Source organism: Microtus ochrogaster, unplaced genomic scaffold, assembly GCF_000317375.1.
Source record: "Microtus ochrogaster isolate Prairie Vole_2 unplaced genomic scaffold, MicOch1.0 UNK53, whole genome shotgun sequence".
NCBI lineage: Eukaryota > Metazoa > Chordata > Mammalia > Rodentia > Cricetidae > Microtus > Microtus ochrogaster.
Genome location: NW_004949151.1, coordinates 1,447,542 through 1,455,106, shown reverse-complemented (window position 1 = coordinate 1,455,106; position 7,565 = coordinate 1,447,542). Strand labels below are relative to the sequence as shown.

Sequence of the window (7,565 nt, the reverse complement as noted above, 5' to 3'; positions counted from 1 at the left end):
ACTCAGCTTCTTTCTCCCAGCCTCCTGTTCTGTTTTCTCCGCCTACCTAAGGGCTGGCCTATGAAATGGGCCTAGGCAGTTTCTTTATTAATAAGAAATCATTCCCACATCACAGGCGGCCCAGCTTGGTGACGGGAATCCACTCCTTGTCTTCAGCTTTACCTCCGGGAGCCCCACTGCCTCAGCCACGGCCTCGACCATGGTTTCGGCCCCTCAGACCGCCTCCTAATCCTGGGCCTCCCTGGTCCTCTGGGCCCTCCCGCTGCACCGGCGTCCTCTGCCATTTGGTGTATTCTAGAAGAAGAAGCAGCAAGTTGGAGCCATTGATGGACTGCAAGGCAATTTGAATGAACTTGCCATCATAAGTCCAGTATGAATCAGATTATTTTGTTGAGAAGTCTTTCCACATGCAGAGAGTTACATTAGTCAACACATTAGTCCAATTTGCATTGATTGATACCCATCTGAAATATTCTATTATGAAGGTTTGCGCCTTTTGCATCAAAAATTGTACTGGTTTATAGGCTGTGTCTGGACAAAATCTGGGAAGCTGTTCTGGTATAATCTGAGTTCTGTAGAATGGTATACTGGCACAAAATGTCTGGGTGACTGCATAGGTTCTTTTCATGTGCTGGGGTTTCAGTATCTCAAGATGTGAAGGATTGTGGGAGCAGGTCAGTCAAGATGACGGAAATCTGTAGTCCTGTATCCCCAATGCAGTAATTTCCAGCCAGTCATGAATAGGTGGTTTACATGGATAAATTGATATATCATATTCTTCAGCATCTCTCCTAGCTACTTAAACCATTCCTCTTAGTTATAAAGGCTAAGCAACTGTATTAGGAACAAAATGCCATTGGAATACAGAACAGAGGTTTATGGATTGAAATTTGTTTGCTTAAGAGATCTTTACCAAGAACATGTTACAAAATAGTTTTGCATTTACATTTTAAAATTTGAATAATACTATGTATGATATAATCTTAAAAACTTTATTGTGCTTTGTATGCTCATTCTTGACAAGATGCATCCCAAAGCTCATCTGGTTGTGACATGTCAGAGACCATAGGAATTGCAGCGGGAGACAACTACTGTTCAGATTTTGACCTACTTGAGGAATGGTTCTCTGCTGGATGAGAATACAGTTTGGGAAAGGCCTGTGGGGCCAAGAATTCTGGAAACTGTTGTTCCTGTCTGTAGTTTCATATGTGCAAAAGTAGTTATGGTGTCTCCCCAATACTGGCATTGTAGTGTGCAATCTCATGTGTTTTGTATATGTAATCTCACGATTACATCTCAATATTATGGGCACATATATCCATGGATGGTCAGGAAGATGACTTCTCATTGATCTGTACAATTTTGATATATAGGAAATACACCAGGATATGCTTCATAACTAGAGCTATTGTCCCATGAAGACTGTAAGACAGTTAAAAGCCTGTGTTGTTCCTCAGACTAACACAAGAAAACAGCAATGTTCTCCATAGTCTAATACAAGTTACACATAGTTAGCTCATTTCCACCACAGAGTAAGTTCAAACTAGACTGGATGTTTCTGTATTAGATCATAAGTTAAAAACTTTATAGATATGAACAAGGTCAGAGTTACAGATGTCTAACCAAAGATATTAACAGACAAGAACCTAAAGAAATCATGCCAGTTTTTTGCTTGCCAAGTCTGGTTGATAAAGAACTATGTCTCACAGCTTGTCTCACCTGGCAGTGTCCTCAGCTTCTGATCACAGTCTTACACCAGAAACCTTTAAACATGCATTGCCATGGTAAACAACTTCCTTTTCTTTCTTCTTGCTCTCTTTGTTTGTTTGTTTTGCTTTGCTTGTTTTGAGACGGGGTCTTTCTATGTTACCCTAGCAGTCCTGGAGCTCTGTATGTATAATAGGTTGTCCGAGAACTCACAGCCCATGGGTACCTGAACACCACAACACCTGAGTTGGGCCCTGACTCTTAAGAGTTCTTTCTACACCTCCTAGTACTGCCACTCTTGGAACCAATTGTTTAAGAAGTAGATCTTTAGAGAACTTTACAGATGCAAATTATAGTATGAAGAGAGCAATCCAGACCTAAAACAATGAGCGGTAAGTTTTAGATTCTCTTTAGTTTAGAATAAGTAACTTCATTTGCCTGTAACTCTGAATTTTGTGAGGCAGGTGAGTGCCTGAGGTGCTGGGGATTGTTATAATATAGATTTCCTGAAAGTAGACTGGTGGTTTCTCTGTTAAAATGATCTCATTTTGCTAGTCACAGGCCCACTCACTTTTCGATTGTGTGTTGATAAAATTGTATTTCAGCAGAAGATATAATAAATGAGTAATCGCAATAGAGACTATAAATATCTTAATAAAAATAAATCTTGGTTATGCTTTTTTCAGAAATTAGCATTAAGGTCCTATTAACTATTAGCTAGTGAGGGTAATCATTAGTAATTATTAGTTACTGATTCATTAACTCAAAGCACTCTATTGTGCAAAGTGTTTATTTTTATAGATAGTTTTTTATTTGTTTGCTTGCTTGACTTTTTTGAGACAGGGCTTTTCTGTGTAACAATCCTTGCTGTCCTGGAACTCACTCTGTAGACCAGGCTGGCTTTGAACTCGCACATCCACCTGCCTCTGCCTGCTAAGTCCTGGGATTAAAGGTGAGAGTTACGGCCAACTGGCATGGGTAGTTTATTTTATTGTTGAACGTTTTTCAAAGTTATAGCTAAAAGGTGAAATAGATATGTATTCTAGGTAGAAAATCTAAGTTCTATAAGATGTTAATGAAATTAATAAGAAGTCTGTTGTAGTTGCTTTGTTCTAATGATTTCATTTTGAGAAAGAGGAATTTGAACACCATGGTCATGTCATGGAAATAGTGAATACCACATTGTATTCCAGGTACGCTAACAACCAAGAGGTTGAGTTACGTGGTGGACCACATCAATTCCTAAACCCAAATAAGAATGAGATTAACTCTGGCTCAATCAGTCTGCTATCATTCTTGTTTAGTAATTGTTAGGTGACTGAATTTATCCATCATTTAGAAACCTCAGTTAAGCCAGTGGTGGTGGCACAGGCCTTTGATTCTAGCTCTTGAAAGGCAGAAGCAGGTTGATCACTATGAGTTTGAGGCTAGCCTGATCTGCAGAGCAAGTTCCAGAACAATCTAGGCTACAAGAGAAATGCTACCTTGAAAAGACCCCCTTCCAAACAAAAAGAAGGAAAAGAAAGAAAAAACTGAGACATCAGACTCAGCTCTCCTGCTTGAGAAAGTCATGGCAAAAACATGATGAAGAGGGCACTAATTTAGTATGATGGTCAAATACCAAAAGATCCATTTTAATTGGGCATGGTGGCATAAACCTGAGATCCCAGCTTTCAACAGTTAGAGGCAAGATCATGGGTTCTGGGCCAGTCTAGAACACATAATTACATACTTTTCCATAGAAACAAAACACAATACAGCACAAAAGAAACAAAAATCAAAGTAAAAATAGAAAAAAAGAAAAACAAGCTGAAAAGAATAACAAAATAGAGTCATCTCGATTGTTTATCGATAAAGAAAACATTTCTCTGTTCTATTCCACTGTCATCTGTAAAGTCAGCTTTACTCTAAAGCTTTCTAAAGCATAGTTTCCTCCTTTCCTTATGTGGTATCTTTGTTTTTATTGGCTGTGGAGACCATTGCTACTATTCTAGTGCTAAGAGCTTAATATTAAACAGAGAAGATTAGCCATAATGCTTGGTTGTTTTGATAATGTCTTTCTTATCTATAGTTAAAGTTACAGTTAAGTAACCCTAAGGTTATGGGGATCGATGGAAGTAATGAACAGAAGTCTTTAACATGTGGCAAGTGAAGCAACTTAGTGATCAGCTCTCTTAGCTCTTTTGTTGAATGGGTGATAGTAATCAGAAGGAGACAGTTATTTCTTCTCATTAACAATTGATGGAAAGTTTTGACTGAACTTTTACCAGGGATCAATGTTGCCAAAACTGAAAAATGATAAGTACAGAAGAGAGGCTGCCCTGAACATGTAGATATATACTATTGTTTAGAACCAATAATATTTACTTTCCTCTTCTACTATCTAATTATCAGGTTGTTTTAGGAAAAAGTTAGCAATCAAATGAAGAACCAGCTCAATAAAACACTGGTTCTAAGGAGTACAACTTGTCATGCAAAGGTAGTTTGTTTTAAAACTGTTGTGTAGGGAATTAAATGATGTTGTAAGTTTCGATAGACTCATTTCTTACTAAGACAGAACAATAAATAGGCTGGATACAGAGAAAGTTGAGTTGAACTAAAAGACCTCATCTATCTCTGACTTCAGGGGGATAATAAAGAAAATGCATTGGAAAATCAGGGAACAGACACAAAAAGTCAAGAGGCTGGAGAGAGAAACTTGAGAGTAAGTGCTAATGGGGTGACTGTCAAGGAAGGAAGACTGGATGATATACTGCTATGGTATAGCAAGAGTTTAGTTGCATGCATAAGAGAATATAATCTTGGTTCTTAGGAGGCAGAGGCAGGAGAGAACAGCTCATTTGTGACCAGCCTGGCAACATACTGGCCCAGAAAAAAGACACTAAAAAGACATGAAGTCTGGTGACACAGCATTGCCTTTTCACATGTCCAGAGTGGTGAAGCCAAGAGGAATTAGGACAGGGTATATAGCAACTTGGACAACTTACCATGTCCTAAACTTCCTGGACCATGAGCCAAAATAAACTTTCCTTCTCCTAAATTGATTTTTACAGGTGTTGTAAAAATGCTGACTTATACACCTTCTTTTATTTCTCTCATTTTTTTATTCCTTTCTTTGCTCTCCTGATGCCTATCTCTAGCTCATCTTGGAGGGAGTTATTAATGATTTGCTACTAGAAGTTCTGAATGTAAGTTTTGCCAACTAATTACTAGAGGCATGAACTGAAATTAAGCCAGTTCCTTCTGAGTGCCAGTGTTTAGGAAAAAAAAATGAATAAATGTTTCTTAACAAGTAAAATGATTAGATCTGCTTCCCGGGATTTCTGAGAGGAGCAGTTTAAGTAACTGGTCAAATGTAGTACAGAAATTACTATGTAATATTTGGGGCAAAAAAGAGATGCGAATTTTTTCATAGTATTGATGAATAAATATACCTTTAGTCTTTACTCTTCCCCTTTTCCTTTGTAATTTCAGGGATGAAAAAGTCAAGAAAGAGACAAAAGTATCCTTCTCTCTAAGTTTCTTTGAGAAAAGACTTAGGCATGGAGGAAATGATCTGAGACTCTTCTAAGATTTATTTTAGTCACAGGACTCCATAACAAATTAAGCCACCATATATTTCATTTGTGAGATTTTTATTGTTCTTTTTCATTGAGGTAAAGAAGCCACTGCCCTCTTCTGAGGTCCTGGACAATTTTTGGAGTGAAAAATTAAGGAAAGAAGCAATCTCAGAGGGTGGGGAGCAAAAGTGGACCAATGACAAATTCACTAATACCAGAGCTGCTCAAGTATGACCTGTATGGGTTTCAGTGTTCACTCCTTATGAAAAGATGAGTGAAGCCCCACACAGGTCTCCCTCTAGATTAGCGTGACTGTGGTTTTTTGGAGCTCCTAACAGAGGCCAGCCCTGTAGGCTGCTTGAACCATATTACCAGTTGACACAGATCTTAGCAATAGTAGATTTCTCATTACTCTTATTTTTCTAGAATAATGACAAACCCTGACTTATCTCTAACCATATACCACGCTCCAGCACCTTCTAGAGGCTACCATGAACCACATTCCATCACAGCAGGAGCTGAATCCACCCAATGACAGCATGGGGCCTGGCAATTTCCTTATAATCAAAGCTGGATTTCACTGGAAGTTGGAGAGTCACATTGATTTTGGCCCCAATCCTCCTCTCTTTGGGGTAATGATAATAAATCAGCATAAACCCAAGAGCTAGCAACAACAACAGCAGTTCATTGCTTCCTAACTCTGGAGGTAAGATGTCCAAGATCAACATGTGTTCGGACTATTCCCATCTGAGGCCTGTGAGGGAAATTAACCTCCATCTCTCCAAGCTTCAGCTACATTGTTAGAATGTTATATTCCCTGGTTTCTGGTGCATCATTCCAATCCAAACTCTCTTCACATGGTGTTCTTCTGTGGTTTATATCTGTATCCAAATATTAAAGACATCAGTCATCCTGGATGAAGGGCTCTTATTACTTAATTTTTAAAATTATATTCTCATATATTATATACCAACCACAGTTTCCCCTCCCTTTACTCCTCCCAGTTGACCTCCGCCTTCCCTTCCCCCTAGATCTGCCCCTCCTCTATTCCCTTCAGAAAAGAGCAGGCCCTACAGGAATATCAATCAAACATAGCATAACAAGTTACAATAAGACTAGACACAAACCCTCCTGTCAAGGCTGGACAAGGCAACCCAGTAGGAGGAAAAGGGTCCCAAGAACAGATAATTTACTGCTTAATTTATCCCCCACTGCAATAGTGCTATTTCTAAGGGTCTAAGGGTCTTAAGAAAAAATTTCCACCATACAAAGGATAAAGTCTGAAATATATCTTGATTAAAACTCATTTAAGACTCAAACTATAGAAAGTATGATGAGGCATGCCACACTGATTAAAGTTAAGTCATGGATGACCCCTCTTACTAACAGTTAACATTTTAGTTAGTTGTCAACCTTCTTGGTTAGTTGAGGATCTATATGCATAGATACCAGATGGTTGCAAAACATCTGACCAAAGTTAATCATCAATTACAACATTTATTTTCAAACAAAAAAAATCTTCATGTTTTATGAGGGTCCATCATGGAGTCTTCATGCTAGCACTACAAAGCATAGGTTTAATGAAAGCCTAGAGGGAAAATTTTAGCATGGTCAATATACATGAGTAAAAATTTGGAGGTAAATATTGGGGAATGGTAACCAGAAACTTAAGGTTTGGAGGTTTTGGAGAGTATGAGAAGAAAAGAAAGGAAGTATTCTGAGGTCCTAAGCCAGAGAATCCCATGAGGTCTTGACTGAGTTCAGATCTGTGAAAGGTATCTCTCGAGCCGGGAAAGATGCTGACCCCCACTGTTTTCTACACACTGAACCTTACTTTTCCTCTTTGCCTTTATCTACTGATCACTTTAATACTTCCATTCTCTAGACCTCTTCTGCCTTGGAAAAGCAGTATTTACACAGCATTAGGAAGTTGTACACGTTTGTCATTGTACTTTTGTGCTTTATCACAGAACACAGTTCTTAAGTTACTAATAACACAACTTCACATGCATAATATGAATTTAAGAATTATGATTAAAACCATAGAATTATAAAGGTCAAGGGGTTATGTACTATGAAGTTTTTTTTGGACCTTAAGTATAGAAACATAGTTTGTTTTAAGACATTTCTAAAAACAGATAACCTGATTTCTAATTTATAAATGAAAAAAATTGAGGTACAACCAGCAGCTGTCTCAGAATTAGAATTTGAATTTACTTCTGTTAGATTATAGACTGTATCATATTTTCACTCAGAAATAGGGAACAGAAAACAGTGACACCAATGGTACACACAAAG

The 7,565-nt window shown here is 38.1% G+C and overlaps 1 pseudogene; it reads right to left on the bottom strand.

Annotated features, from left to right (window-relative positions):
- LOC106144407 overlaps positions 1-284 on the bottom strand; it is a 3,934-nt pseudogene extending 3,650 nt beyond the window's left edge.
- Between the last annotated feature and the right edge of the window lie 7,281 nt (positions 285-7,565).